This window comes from Caloenas nicobarica, chromosome 1 (assembly GCF_036013445.1).
Source record: "Caloenas nicobarica isolate bCalNic1 chromosome 1, bCalNic1.hap1, whole genome shotgun sequence".
Taxonomy (NCBI): Eukaryota; Metazoa; Chordata; class Aves; order Columbiformes; family Columbidae; genus Caloenas; species Caloenas nicobarica.
In genome coordinates, this window is record NC_088245.1 from 17,108,835 (window position 1) to 17,123,868 (window position 15,034).

Genomic DNA, 15,034 nt, shown 5'->3' on the forward strand with positions numbered 1-15,034 from the left:
AGAGAAAGATAACAGCGAAGTCAGAGAGCAGGCTTCAACCTATGGACAAGGAGGCTCCCACAGCCTCCTGGAAACAAAACAGACCTTCGAGGCTTTTCAGGGCACCGGGATGGGAGAGGGAAATGTATCCACCCGATGCCTTTACTCAGGAAAACAAACCAAAATCTCTTAAGCATTGCAGCTCGAAGGACCATAGACACCTTGAAGAGCCCAGAACAGCTGGAGAACATCCCATGCAAACAACTGGCAAGGGCTAGTGAGCGAATGGACAGCCTGAGAGCCCCAGGATGGCCAAGGAGGAGCCAAGGGGAAGGGGCTTCTCATGACAGCGACTGAATGGATATTCATTCGAGTCACTACTAGTCTACAAGCAGTGCTGGGAGGCTGTCGCTTTTCACAGCACAACACCAAAATTATCTTCTCCAGACATGGTCTCAGACTTAACAAGCCAGAACTATGCACATACAGAGAGTCGTAACCAGAGCTTCAGACAAAAGTCACCTAAGGAAACAAGTCTTCACATATGCACACGTGAACTTCATTCCTCACACCTAACTTCTTCAAAATACTTTATGAAAATTAGAAAAAAAAATTGAAAAAATACACCTGTAGTGAAAAGCAGACATTTAAAAACTCTTTCATTTTATCCTTCCCCTAAAGCGTTTCTGATATTGCCGTGGATGTTCTGCAATAAAACCCATAAATACATAAATATAGCACTAATACCTGACACTGGACTGAGAGATGCCACCGTAAAATCTCAGTACACCCCGAGGCTGACAGTAGTGCTGTGAATGCACAAACTATAGAGCATGCTATCATAATGAAACATAATTATGACACAATGAGTGCTGTAGTTAATCCAAATTCAATGTGAGTATGGAATGGGAAGTTGCATCATCACTGAAACTAAACCACTTAGTTTGACTCTGTCTCCTTGCTAACATTAAGGACTCATTAAGAAAATACAGATCGCATTACAGAAAATACGCTTAGTATTACAGCAGCATCTAGGAATCCCAGGAGAGATCAAGACTGGCTTCTGATAGGAAATGTTGCTTCTCAAAGATCTCGTAGTGTAAATAAACAACCAGAAATGGAGGCGAGTTCATCTCATGGTTTGAATGGCCAACATCAGGCCCACAGGGGGTTAAGAACTGAATCCAGCTCCCTTGAGTCCCAGCTCGCTGCCATAGTCTTGGCCCAAAGTATCCCAGAAATAATTGTTTCACAATTGACCTGCTATTACATTTATTTCAATTAAACCATAAAGTACATGTGGAAATGGATTTTGAGTCACATCAACGTAAAATCACAGCAGAAACTGCAACTGAATCACTCTAAACCCAGTGTGAGATCAAAATTCTAATAGCATGGATTGCTAAAGGTCATTTGCCTAAGGTTTGCTATCTCACAGTGGAAGTTTATGACCCATTATGGTCTCTTATAAAGGCCTTTCAAGAACAGAAAAATCAGAATGGCTCCTTTCCCATTGGCTGCCACTGCTACACCTCAAGTGCTGTTTTGTTTTAAAAAGAGATATGTTGCTGGAAGACTTCTCCCCCAATAATATAGTTGCGATATAGTAAATCACAGCAGCATAATTAACCAAATGGCTTTTGACTCCCTCCTCCTGATCAGGTTATTTGTAAAAGCTCAGTTGTTGGCTTTTTTCTGCACTGAAGCAGCTTTTAGGCAAATAGAGAAGTCTTTTCTCCTGTATGCTACTTTACTACTGCCTGGCTAAAACCGAACAGTCAGAAGATCATTATTCAGGTGATCCATTCAATGTGCCCCTCACAGCAGCTCATACGCCGGCTTTCACATTCTCCCAACTCTGCAGAAATCTTTCTCTGCTCTTCTTCAGACTCGTTCTAGAAACACGTAATTTCAGCCTCCATCAAGACCCAAAGCAACCTTTAAAAATGATGGGTAGCCAAAATCCTCATCGCAACCTCCTCCTCCTGCACGGTCTGTGGATTTCTGGCCAACAGACAATAGAGGATGCCCCCTATTTTCATAGACGACATCCTCAGACTAGTTTACCCATTTCTGTAAACTGCATGGCTCATTCCCTTGAAAGCCCGGAGGCAGAACGAACTCTTAATTTTTTTTTTCCTAAAGCAATTGACATTTGCCTGCCTGTCCCATAGGGTGCCTGAACTATTTTGCTATTTGTTGCACAATACGCTACAGAAGTTCTCTCATACCAGTGAGAATCCTGGACAATGGGTCCTTTTCTTAAGAAAACACTATGATCTATAGCCCATGGTATGTATAGTAAGAAGACAAAATACGATCCACTGCCTGACAACGCACTAGAGTCTACAAACTGTCATAATCAATATCAACTGTCACAATATGCAAGTGCTTCCCAGCATTCACAACAGCTATTCTGACACAGTTAATAAATCACTGGAAAAAGCCCGGTGTCAGATACCACACAGCCTCCTTGTTCCACAGGCAGCACAAAAGAAAACCGGGCACAGACGTAGAGCTGCAAAATGAAGTCGTGTTCTAAAAGCCAGTTCAGCTTTGTGCAACCCTGTTGCAGAGCATTAAAATAAAAAGAGAGTAAAAAGGAGCTGAGCATGTGTACTATAGGCAACAAAAGAGCAGCACGGCTATAGAGGCTGCTGGACAAGCGCCTCTTTCATACACCAGCGAGTCTGAGAGCAGCATCACGGGATCCAATCATCCATTCATTCAGAAATTCATGGAAAGTTGAAACAATTTGTGGCTTTATGGGACCAAATTAGTATCTATTCTACTTTCAACAGACAACATTCGCTTTTAGGGTCTGGAACAAGTACAATAAAGAAAGTGGAAATTTTGTCTTCGTCTTTATTGGGAATTAAGCCCTAAGTAGACAATAATATATGTGTTTTGAGATTCCCAAGTGAAATACTCCATAAAACTTTCAAACGTTTACTGCCAGAAATGTCAGAAAAATAATATTAGGAAGTGCTGTTTTATGGAGTGGTAGTACTTTATGTCCTTTCCCTGTCTGATGTCCCTACCATATGCAGCTATCCGATACACATGCACAACCAATCTGTTATTCTCTAACTGCTAAACGGGCTCTTCTGCTAAAAGGTCTTTCGATACAGCTATAAAAAGTCCCCATCATGTTTTGGCAGATGCAAGACGGCTTCAGTCAGGGGTGTCAAACACCCTTCAAGTGATGCTACGCAGGAGGAGCTCTGGCCACGCTTCACTCTCTGGAGCATCGTTGGCACAGATGAGTCCACATACACACACAAGGCTGAGCTGTCAGCGGTTCTCACAGCCATCATCTGCTCAGCTTCTGCAAACCGGCTGGATGCCAGAGTCTCCCTGAAGAAGCTCCAAAAACATGAGCTGTGCTGGCAGATGGGACCCGTAGACATCCTGCGAAGGGTGGCTTGAGGGGACAGCCTGGACCTCAGCAGCCCAAGCCACTGCCACCCAGATAGCAAAGGGAAACACAGGACGGACCAAAGAAAACAGGATTTGATCCATCCTTTTGCGGGGCTGGCTCCTAAACCCCTTCTACCAATGGCTTTTGTCACTCTGTGCTCGAGTTTCTCTTCCACGAAGTGGGGATAACAGCACCTACCTGTACATTGTGGAGTAGCGGGTGCAGATGCTGAAATGCTGAGATACTGGGCTAATGAAGGGAACATAAATATCCTAAACAAATCAGAAAAAGTTCTTTCAAAAACTGTTGCAGTCAAGTTTAACCAAAAACAATGGGGAAAGATTGAAAAAAAAAAAAAAAGCCTTTTAACGACTAACATATCAGTGAATGGACAAAGAGAACTCTGGACGGTCGGGTGGGCACACAGGAGAAGAGGTGTTAATTACAAACGCAGTCCTTGCACACTGAATTTATATCCTGGCAATATTATATTATGTATGCTTTCTACAAAAGAAATCTCCAGAAGGTAGAAATCAAAGCAGACTGCTGTCTTTGTGTCACTGTCATTGCTGAATAGGCTCCTTAAAAACAGAACTACTCATCTTCATCCTCCATCAAACTAATGAAAGGATTTAATAGCAGCCACATTCCCTGACGCATTGCAAAGAAAAGAGAAGTAAGGCTGACAAAAGCTCAAACTTCTCTAAAATACACTAATAACTAAGAATGTATCGAATAGTTATTTTCTCATGATTACCTTTACAACAAACTAAATCAAATCTGAGACTTTAATCTCAGCTTTCTATCTTCTGGCAGTTCATAAACCAAAGAATTTTATTATCTAGAAATGTACACACAGCAAAGTTTAACTGAAATGCACATTTGGCAATAGCAGTACGTGGCCAGAAAGGATCTTTTTGTTTGTTTTTTAAGTTGGCAGAAATGAAATAATTAACACTTTCTGTTTGTTTGTTTATTATATACAAAGGTCTTAGGGCTGCATATCAAAGCTGAATATTTTCTATAAATACATTAACATCAGAGCTTTCTTTCATGGATAGCTCAACCCACATCTATTCTAATTCTGCTTTGTAATGCATCTGAAAACAACAGATGTCAGATTTTACGGCAGCCATGTAAACTCTTTGGCTAACAAAATGTAGAGTAAGGACACTCTGTAGGTTCCAATGACATCTTGCTCCTTGCGGCTCATAAGAAGTAGGCATGGCCATGGGTAGCAGCCATCACTTGGTAACCTGCCTTTGAATGATCAGACCTCCATCGCCCATCGCTTCTAGCCGTGTCTTTACATATGGGAGTTAATACACACCTAGTCTAGTACTAAGCCTTGAATTAATGAGGATGCCATACTCTCAGTGTCCTCTCTATCACTTGGACGGCAGTAGCACGTAAGTAGCACCAGCTCGTAGCAATAGAGACCGCAGGCAATACTCGGCTGCCTGAGCAGAGCTGGAACCTAAACCACGTGTCCTGCTGAGCAAACAGCAGTAAAAGATCAGCACATGTCCATAAAAGTAGAGATGCATGGTCCTGCACTAAGCTTCGGCTTGCCTCAGAAAGTCTGCGAGTCCTGCAGTGCATGCGCGCTTCCACCGCCATGGAAACACACTTAAAATGCGTAAAATACCAGTGTAATTATATCATCCCTTCCAAAACACTGCTGTATACTACAAAGCTTCACTTCCATGAGTAGAAATAGGAAGTCTATGAGCATCCATAAGACAAACTCTTTTAAAATATTTTCTACATTATGGAAAAGATCAGGAACTTATAGCACAGGGAAAATATCCTGAAAGAAAGGAAACTGCACAGAAAATGGTTGGTGGGAACCTAAGTAAGATGCTTTGCCAAAACAGCAGAAAACTTTACCATAAATGAAAATGAAAATAGGCGTAATTGTGAATTTACAGAGACCCTACCTCAAGGTCGTCCCAGTTAGCGAAGAGCCTCACTGGAGAAGGGTTTCAGGACCAAAACTGTGTGCGTGACCCCAGTTTGCCTTCAGGGCACCCTGGCAAAGGACACGGGCTGGTGTTGGCCTTAGCTCTCTGAAAGGCCAGAGCGATGGGCAGCGCCAAATGTCTCCTGTGCATTCCTACGCAGTCCCTGTATCGTGGCAGGGACAGATGAAACTACAAATTTCTGTTTCGCTAGAAAAAGTGATATTAAACATTGCAAAACCAGAAAAGCAACAGCCATGAGAAACAAACTCCCTAACTTCCCTTTTGAAAAACAGAAAGGTACAATATTCTGTCATTTCTTAGACAGGCATAATGGATTCCATCAAAGCCTCCCGTTCCTTAGGATCGGAAATGCCGCTAATGACAATTCCTTCTTTATATTAAGTTGGATGAAAGAACATGGAAATGATTCCTCTCGGCCACACAAAGCTTATGTTACTGCTTTTGTCCCTTCGTTTCAGGCTGCCAGTCTCAGCTCGGCGCATTTGGGAGCACTGACTGCCAACACAAGTTATGGGCTTTGGAAAGGATATATAAAAATAATTATCTATTATTCACACAGTGCCAAAGGTTCACACTGGAACCAGTGCTCCAAAGAACGTCAGAGCCCAGGTCTGCTCCAAAGGCCATTACACCAACAGGAAGAGTCTCATTGACTTCAGCGGGCTTCGTTCCCAGCCAAAACTGGGCCCAGAACATAATTCCCTGAGTCCCTGCCAGGGCACTCGCATAGAGCTTCACTCCCGACCCGGCAGCCCCAGACAAGAGCTACAGTCTGCCCAGGAAAAGGCTGAGGGTTGAACACCAAGATGATGAGAGCAGAAAGCAAAAGGTGAAGGGATGAGCAGGGCAAGCATGTGGACAGTAGAAACACGCGACATGGGCCGCACAGTACGAGTTGTAAAGGTTGTAAGGGTTTTTCTAAAATCAGGTGTTCGAATCTGTACCTCGACATCTCTAAATTTCCAAGAAGGACAAGCAGCAGTAGCCACCCTTCTGCAGATGCTCAGTTTCGAAAACACTGGCCAGTGTTGCCCAGTGTTCTTTGAAGAAAAGAGGGTTCAGAAGGGTCGTAGGAAAGGAGAAGAGAAAGACGTGTTACCTGGTGTTATGGGGGGATTTTAGATCACAGGGTGAGGTAAAACAGAAGCTGACCCACGTGGCGTATGCAAGTACAACAGCAATGGGGGACTCAGTCCTGACTGAGCTGCAAGGGAGGGAAATGCCCTGGGAAAAACATGTCTTTGGGGGGAAAAGAAGGTATCTGGGATTAACTAGTCCAAGGCTGGAAGATTGCTAGAGAACAAGCAATGGTCCACACTGGCATAGTATGACTGCACCAGCGACCAGCTCTCCCTTGCAAGCATTAACCCCATGGCCTCCAGCACCGTCCCGCTGCTGCTGCAGCAGCTCAGGGCACCTGAGGGGCTGTCCCAGCCCACCCAGGACACGGGTACATCCCTGGGCTGTGGCTGTGCCAGCCTGCGCCCCGCCACTGCACTGCCCCACGGCAGCGTCACCCACATCCGCACTTGTGACATGATGCCGGGGTCAGTGCAAGAACAGGATCCCAACAAGTCTGTCCAGACACCTCCAGGCAAAGCCACCTCTAATGCTCACAGGCTGCCTGCAGACACTCTTAAAAACACTTAAAGTCAAACCTCAATGTACTTCTTTTTTCAACATGAGTCATTTCTTCATCCGGGCAGAGACGGGTGTTTGGGACACCTGTGGAGGGTGGGCAGTGGCACTTGGGGCTGGCGACTCACAGCAGTTCCCACTCTGCGGTCCCCTTGGCAGCAGCCACGGCACTACCAGCTCAGACAGCTAAAAAATCCCCAGGCTGTGGGAGGAGAAACCGTGCATAAAGCAACTGCAAATTCCCAAAATGTATAAGAGGGAAAAAAAAAAAAAAAAAAAAACCAACTAATTTTGGCATCATTATCTATAACATAGCCTGTGCTGTTCAGGATTATTTACTTTGTACACAATACTGAATATAAAAAACCCCATATTTTGATTTGCAGCTTGAAGAGGGGATTAAAAACAAATTGATGCCAACTGGATTGCACGACCTTGTACAAGACTGCCATTAGCTTTTCTGAAACCAGCACCTGCAAGGTGAGAATTTTGAAATGCTAATTAGGTTGATAACACTAGTCTGGGGGAGTATTTGTGGAGGGTGGGAAGTAAGTTGGACCTGCTGGCAGGAAAAAGCACTCTTGAATTCTGACTGCAGGAAGGCTGAAATGCACCCGACTTCCCCCACCACGCTCCTGCAGCATTGCCTCCTGCTCTTCAGGTGCCTGGTGCACACGGGGTATAACTGCTCTGGGGGATCAGATGCAGGCGGTGAAGCTGGCAGGGATGCAGGAGCGACAAGGCGAACAGGTGGAAACAAGTCCCTGTCCTGAGCAGAATGCACAAGGATGAAGGGTACTCAGAGGGAAGTACGATACGTGGGAAGAACGCCAGTGATGAGTGGTGTTCCTCAGGGGCTGGCACTGGGACCAGCGCTGTTTAACATCTTTGTCAGTGACGTGGACAGCGGGACTGAGCGCATCCTCAGCAAGTTTGCTGACAACACCAAACTGTGTGCTTTGGTCAACACACTGGAGAGAAGTTACATCATCCAGAGGGACCTTGACTGGCATGAGAGGTGGGTCCGTGCAAACCTCATGAAGTTCAACAAGGCCAAGTGCAAGGTTCTGCACATGGGCTGGGGCAATCCCAAGCACAAATACAGGCTGGGAGGAGAATTGATTGAGAGCAGCCCTGAGGAGAAAGACCTGGGGGTGTTGGTTAATGAGAAGCTCAACATGACCCCTCAATGTGTGCCTGCAGCCGAGAAAGCCAGCTGTGTCTTGGGCTGCATCAGAAGTGTGACCAGCAGGTCAAGGGAAGTGATTCTGCCCCTCTACTCTGTTTCCATGAGACCCCACCTGCAGTGCTGCTTCCAGCTCTGCGGCCTCCAACGTAAGAACATAGATGGTTGAAGGGAGTCCAGAGGAGGAACATGAAGATGATCAGAGGGCTGGAGCACCTCTCCTATGAAGACAGGCTGAGAAAGTTGGGGTTGTTCAGCCTGGAGAAGGCTCTGGGGAGAACTTACAGCAGCCTTCCAGTACCTAAAGGGGACCTACAGGAAAGATGGAGACGGACTTTTTACAAGGACATGTAGTGACAGGACAAGGGGTAATGGCTTTAAACTGAAAGAAGGTAGATTTAGATTAAAAGAAGAAACTCTTCCCCATGAGGTGGTGAGGCACTGGAACAGGCTGCCCAGAGAAGCTGTGGATGCCCCATCCCTGGCAGTGTTCAGGGCCAGGCTGGACGGGGCTGTGAGCAACCTGGTCTAGTGGAAGGTGTCCCTGCCCATGGCAGGGACTTGGAACAAAGTCATCTTCAAGGTCCCTTCCAGCCCAAAACATCCTGTGATTCTATGAAGATCGCATGAACACACTAATAACCAGCTCCTTCAGACCATTTTACTGATGAGGAGATTTCCCCAATAGCTAAAATGCAAACTGACTTTCCTTCCCGAGCTCTGCCTATCTCCGTGCACCTCAGCTGGCTTTCCTTGCTAGCCAGGACCAGCAGGACTCCTGCTGGTCTCGCTGGCAGCGGGGCTCAGCCAGCCCCCGCGCTGCGGCTCTGCCTGCCTCCCAGCCCCTGGAGGGGGGCACAGCCCAGAGACCCCCCGCTGCCGCTCCACACGAGCACACGAGCTGCGACACAGCTTTTAAACTCCAGCTGAAGAGCCGGGTTTCCATTTCATGCTAATGTCCATGGAGGCTGTGTGTCTTGCGGCACTCATCGGACCTGTCGAGATGAAAAACTCCACTCCGGATCGCTGCCCCAGACAGATTCACAGGCTGACTTGCTGGGGGCTCTGCCACCTCCCATAAAGCTTGATCTCGTTTCATATATGATGAAAACTATTGACTAATTACTGCGATAATTTTTAAGCCTCTCTGAACTTCAAAGGGAGAGAGTTTTAATATAATTTACATTTTCATTCTAATTAAATGCATAGCTAAATGTCCACAGCTAGAAGACAAGCACCGGTTTCCCAGCAGGCTCGTGTTGCCTGCAGCCACATCTTGCAGAGCACGGCAGTGGTGGCAGCGGTGACAAGGACGGGGCACTGCCAGGCAGGGGGACATGCTGGCGAGCATCAGGGTGCACGAAGTCCAGGCACAGGGAGCCCCGTCACCCCTTCGCCCCACAGCCAAAGGGCTATTCACGGGCATCTCTACCCTCCCAGATGTAACCAGCTGTATACGGGACTTGAAACAGACTTCTTAAAGATCCATGAAAGCACCAGACAAACTAAACTGCAGTCATGGGATGTTTCAGCATTAATCTCCGTTCAGGGCACAGTCTTCAAGTAAATTACACATTGTGTACGGAGTAAGATAACAGCAGCGTGTTTACCCCGAGACACACTTTCATGTCACTAACTCACTTGGAAAGAGAGTCCCCGCTCGGGGGGCCCGACCGTCCTGCTGAGGGAGAAACCGATGAGTTCCTACAAAAGCCTCCATTCTCCTCACAGCTACACATCCCCTGCAAACATTTTTACTCTCTCGGTCTGATTAAAGCAAGAACTTCCGCAGGCAAGCCAGGGCTCTGCTCAAATCTCTCTCTGAAGTTTCAAAGCAGGAATGGATGAAAACTATTTTGGGGATGGCAAGGGAGGTGGGAAGAGCTGGGGTGGGGGCCTGGGAATTTCAAAACCGGGAGCAGCAATAAGGAAATATCTTCTCTGCCTCAGTGTTTGCACCCATGCTGCATATTAGTAACCTCAAATGGAGCCTTTCCAAACAGCGTCAGCAAAACAAAATCCGTCAGGTTTGTTTTTCTAAATGTCTCCACATTCCCATGTTCCTTTTGCCTGGAGATATGCTCTGCTCCTTGCTGAGACCCACACTGAAATCATGGGGACGCTTCCCGCTGGACAGAGTTCAGGTTTGCTATCTTGACTGGAAAACAAAGGGGGAAACAATGAAAAAAGACGATGGTCACGTTTTTCTGATGTCATTTCTGTTTACAGCCAAGCTTTCAAAACAGTGATGTATCAGCTGAAAGTGTTATTGATATATTGGGCAACGCAGAAACTTATCCAGCTCCCTGAAACAGAAAAAACACCGGAAAAATTCAGCCGTGGTAGCTCAACAGGTTGCTGACTGTATTCCTGCTCTGCCGAAGCACAGCCTGGGGAACTAAGAGGGTCCTTAGGCATATGCGCATTTTTTTCCAGTTTTCTGTAGCTTCAGTCATTATAAGACCATTGGCAAATTAATATAAGGAAAAAACAGAGGGCTCTCCATCCAGGGAAGGACAAGCAGTAATGGCTACGTGGGCGGCTTCCACATGTACCAGGCACGGGAAAAGTTGGTTCAGCTGCTCCTTCTGCCCCAGGACATTCGAACACGCTCGAACACGAGGGACCCACACAAGCAGGGCAAACCTCTCCTGCTGCTTCAGCTCACATCAAATCTGGTGATGGGAGTAATGACTGGGGCACAGATGTCCCACCTGTAACATGCACGTCCTAAAGGAAAGGTTTCAGAGCCTTTATAACACTCGCTTTTCTTCCTTTCTCTCTCAAGTTCAATTAATGTTTAAGAGTTCTTAATAAGTAGTAGATCTAAATCAAGAGAAGTGGGATGGGGAGCATCAAGATCAATCTGCTGGGATCTGACACAAAATACACCCATGTCCCACGGTCGGAAGAATTTAAGACTTTCTATTAGCCTCACTCCATTAGCAATCCCCAGAATTAAAATATTTTCTTCAACAGAATACCATGTTTTCCCCCATTTTTGGTTACAAAGGGAACATGTTTTCTTCTTTTAACTAGATTTTCAACTGACCAGTTTTGCTGATATTTTCTGTTAACTGCTGAGTTAAGCAGAATAAGAAGCAAATAAGGCAAATAAGAAACTTGAGGAAATAAAACTTAAGCAAATAAGAAACTGAAAAAAAATATTTGCATCATGTGATTAAAATAAAGAAAGAAGAACAGAAAGATAAAATAAACAGGCAAAAACACCCTTACCAACTTTACGTAGCTTTGGGAAAGACTCACCAGGCACTGGCAATATTTGTAGAGAAAATTCTATGTACTTTTTCCAGATTCTGTGTTGACAGGCAACCCAGACAATCGTTTAAAAATGCAATGTAAAACCAAAAAATAACTTTACTCAGCTAACCATCTACATGTCACTTGCCACTGGCAATGAGATCATTGTGATTTTGGCCACATGGTCAACTGAGAAGATTATTCTTGGATCCCTGCCGTTAAAACTAGTACGCTGGACACGAATCAAAAAGGATAAAGCACTTGCTTCCTGTTTCTATAGTCCTGAACTTGCAGTGGGTATTTTTCTCTGCAAAACCTTCCCGAAGAGAAAAGCAGCCCCACCGACAAAATCACGAGAATGCAGGAGCTCGAGTCCTATCGCCGTATGTCATCTTGGGAAGCCAAGGCAGAGAAAGGGCAAGTCAAGTTATGACAGCCTGAAGTGGGTCACATCAGTGGCTCGGAGCCACTGGTAAAACGCAGAAACTACACTGACCTTCAGAAACGATTCTGCAATCTCAAATACCTATCTAATGATTTCTGTTCAGCTGAGCTGTAGGAATGGAGTCACAACTACATGATTCACTTCTTTAAGAATCAGATAAGATTTTTCTGCCAGACACTTTGAAAGACACAGATCTTGAGTGAAACCAGTATTTTGCATTCTAGGACTAATATGAGGCTACCCAACAATTCCCATAATGAAAATATTCTCTTTAAAGGAATTTACCACACTGGATAACAGAGGAAAACACTGGTGCTCTCGGTACATCCTTGATGTCACCAGGGCATTAGCAGGGCAGCACCAGGAGCGTGCCAGGCTGGACTCTGCCCGGCAGTCCATGTTTCTGGCCAAGGGCTGGGTCACTGTGTCTTTCTCTTCTGGGTGATGGCTCTTTCCTTCCTGCTCTGCCAAGACTGCAGACAATCCAGAGAAGTGGTACTTGCTGAGCTCAGGAGAGCGCCAACACCCAGCAGGCACGTACCCACCACTGAGCGGGGCAGGAGGACTCCCTGTGCCACCTGCACCATGCGCGGCACAAAGTTTTACCGGTGCAGTGACGATTTATCCACCATTTCCAGGCATCCCATGGAAGTTACTGCTCCTACCAGATCGCTGGACATCCTAACATCCAGCAGCGAAGCCCCATCTTGCAACCCAAGCAAAACTTCCAGGTGGAAAAGAAGATACATCCAGTGATGGGTGGACATACGGTGACCTTCATGGTGCCATGGGAGAAGCACTTTTTTTCTCCCATGGAATAAACTACCCACAGAAAAAAGTTTCATTCTATACTGAGTTTTCTCAAGGCTGTTTGTACTTGCTACAAAGTCTAATGAATATATATCTCTCCTTTGTTATAGCAGCAGTAGATTGCTATTAATATATTTAAAGGTGTTATTTTTCATTGCTTTAGTTGTATTTTATGGAAAAAATATAAAATACCAAGCCTATCCTCAAAAACTGTCACTGTTAATGCTGAGCCTTAAAATGCAAACCATTCAGGGAAAACATAAAACCCCTCATTCTAGGAATCCTTACCCATATAGTCCCACTGGTATCAGCAGAGCCTGAGCATTATGGGACTGCTGGACATGAAGCCTTCAGCCCGAGCTCCCAGACTGTACTTTGGTGCGACTCCAAGAGAGCGCGGCTTCCCGAGAAACCACTGAGTCAGAAGGGTGAGATTTCACCAAGCATTAGTAGAGGTCCTGTCACCTCTCCATTAAACCTACCAAGCCCCCATGTCAGCCACTTGTATGTATGCAATGTGCGATAAATATTATCCCTGAATATAAATACTAAATTTATTTTTTTAAAAATCCTTTTAAAAACTTTGTGCTAGACACTGAGAAAAGCAGCTGTCTGTAAATCGGGATTTGCTCTGCAAAGAGCTTATCTGAATTCCTGCAGGATGCTTCATACTGCGGAGTCATCTCCCAAGAGCTCAGATAATTGCTGAAGTTTAATTAGTAGAAAGGATTTGCTGTCTCAGAGTCCAGCACACATTTTTTCACCACCTGAGCTCCAGGACCATCTGTACGGACAGGACACCAGAGGACTGTGCCCTCGAGTGCAGCCACTCCTTTCTCTCTCTCCACTGATAAAATTAGGCTTATGTCATGGCCTCAATCCAGTGATACTTTTGCAGAAGAAAAGTGTATTTAAGGTACTTTCTAAAATTTCCTCAGTTTTCAGAAACCTCTTTTACCCTGTTTAGATTTAGGCTGATATCACTGTACTTGGCCAGTGCGGAGCATCTTCATGAAGGAGTTTTCTAAAGGCTCACAGGGCACCGAGTTATAGCACCTGCACCCGCTGCACCAGGTTAACAACCCCTGCAAACGTCCCGTGGGCCCACTAGGGGACCTGCACCTCTGTGCGGGGCACACCAGAAACCTCCCTCTGCTTCCCAGCCTGCAACAAACCCGCTCACATCTGAGGTGGGTACACAAGATGGCCAAATCCTACCCACGGTGGTCCACAGCTGCAGGATCTCACAGTGCTGGCTGCTCGAAGCATTAATTTCTTTGAATGTCTCTTAGGAAAGGGTAGCAGAGGTTCAGTATTTGCATGGAAAGAAGTATTTATCTCTGGACGCGACAGCTGGGGATGGGGAGGAAGGCAAAGCAGCTGCAACCCAGATCAGGAGAGGTTTATAGGGCTGTGGGGGTGCCTGAGGAGCAGCTCAGCATGGGGCGACCTTAGGGGAAAGGACAGCAAAATTCCCATAAATGCGTGACGGGAAGGGAGACCGCTTCGGCCGGCTCCAGGTCAGAGGCAGCGCGGGCTGGGGGCAGCGCGGTGGCCAGCGGTGATACCCGCTGTCACCCAACCCACCTCCGCAATCCATCATGCAGACATCGTTCCTCGTGTCAAATAAACAGGGAGCGAGATGCACACAGAAGGAGCATGACAGCTGGCTGCAAGTCTGCAGCAAGCACCTACTGGAGAAAAAACATTTCTACTAGAAATCCTCCAATATCATGTAGCTGAAATCAATACATATTAACAGAAACGCATCCATTCCAGTGAGCCTTTCACTGGGAATGACTTAGATAATTTTTACCACCTCATATGTCTTTTTTTGGTGTCTATATATAACTCAAAATCCTGCACTGGTAAGGACAGCCCCATAGAGTCCCTGCTCTTGACCTCAGCTCAGGCTGTCCCCATCACAGCTGACTCCCGTGGCTGCTGACGAGAGGTGGGAGCAGCTCTTCCTCCAACACCCCCACAAGAACAGAGAATTGCCCCCCAGAAACTGGCTTTTACTCCTCTTCTTTTCTTTCCTTCTGCCTTCCCAGCCAAAACAAGCTGCCGCTTTGTAGCTACAAGGAGGCAGAGGTGGAGCAGGACGGTTCACACAGGTGAGCTACAATGAGCAGTGAAGCTGAAGCAAACTCCGACAGTGCATTTTGGGGCGGGGGGGCGAGAACTGTTCCCAGGTACGAAGCCTGTGGGGTGGGATGTGCTTAGCCAGACTCAAGCCTTCACGACCTCTAACTTACTCTAATTTCATTACAGTAAAATTTAAAAGTGCTTCCGCAGTTGCCAAACGT

At 46.1% G+C, this 15,034-nt stretch overlaps 1 protein-coding gene across 1 annotated transcript in view; it reads right to left on the bottom strand.

The window, feature by feature from the left end:
• Nucleotides 1-15,034, bottom strand: part of CELSR1 (cadherin EGF LAG seven-pass G-type receptor 1) — a 169,181-nt gene that overhangs the window by 98,012 nt on the left and 56,135 nt on the right. The gene's annotated exons all lie outside the window — the stretch shown is intronic.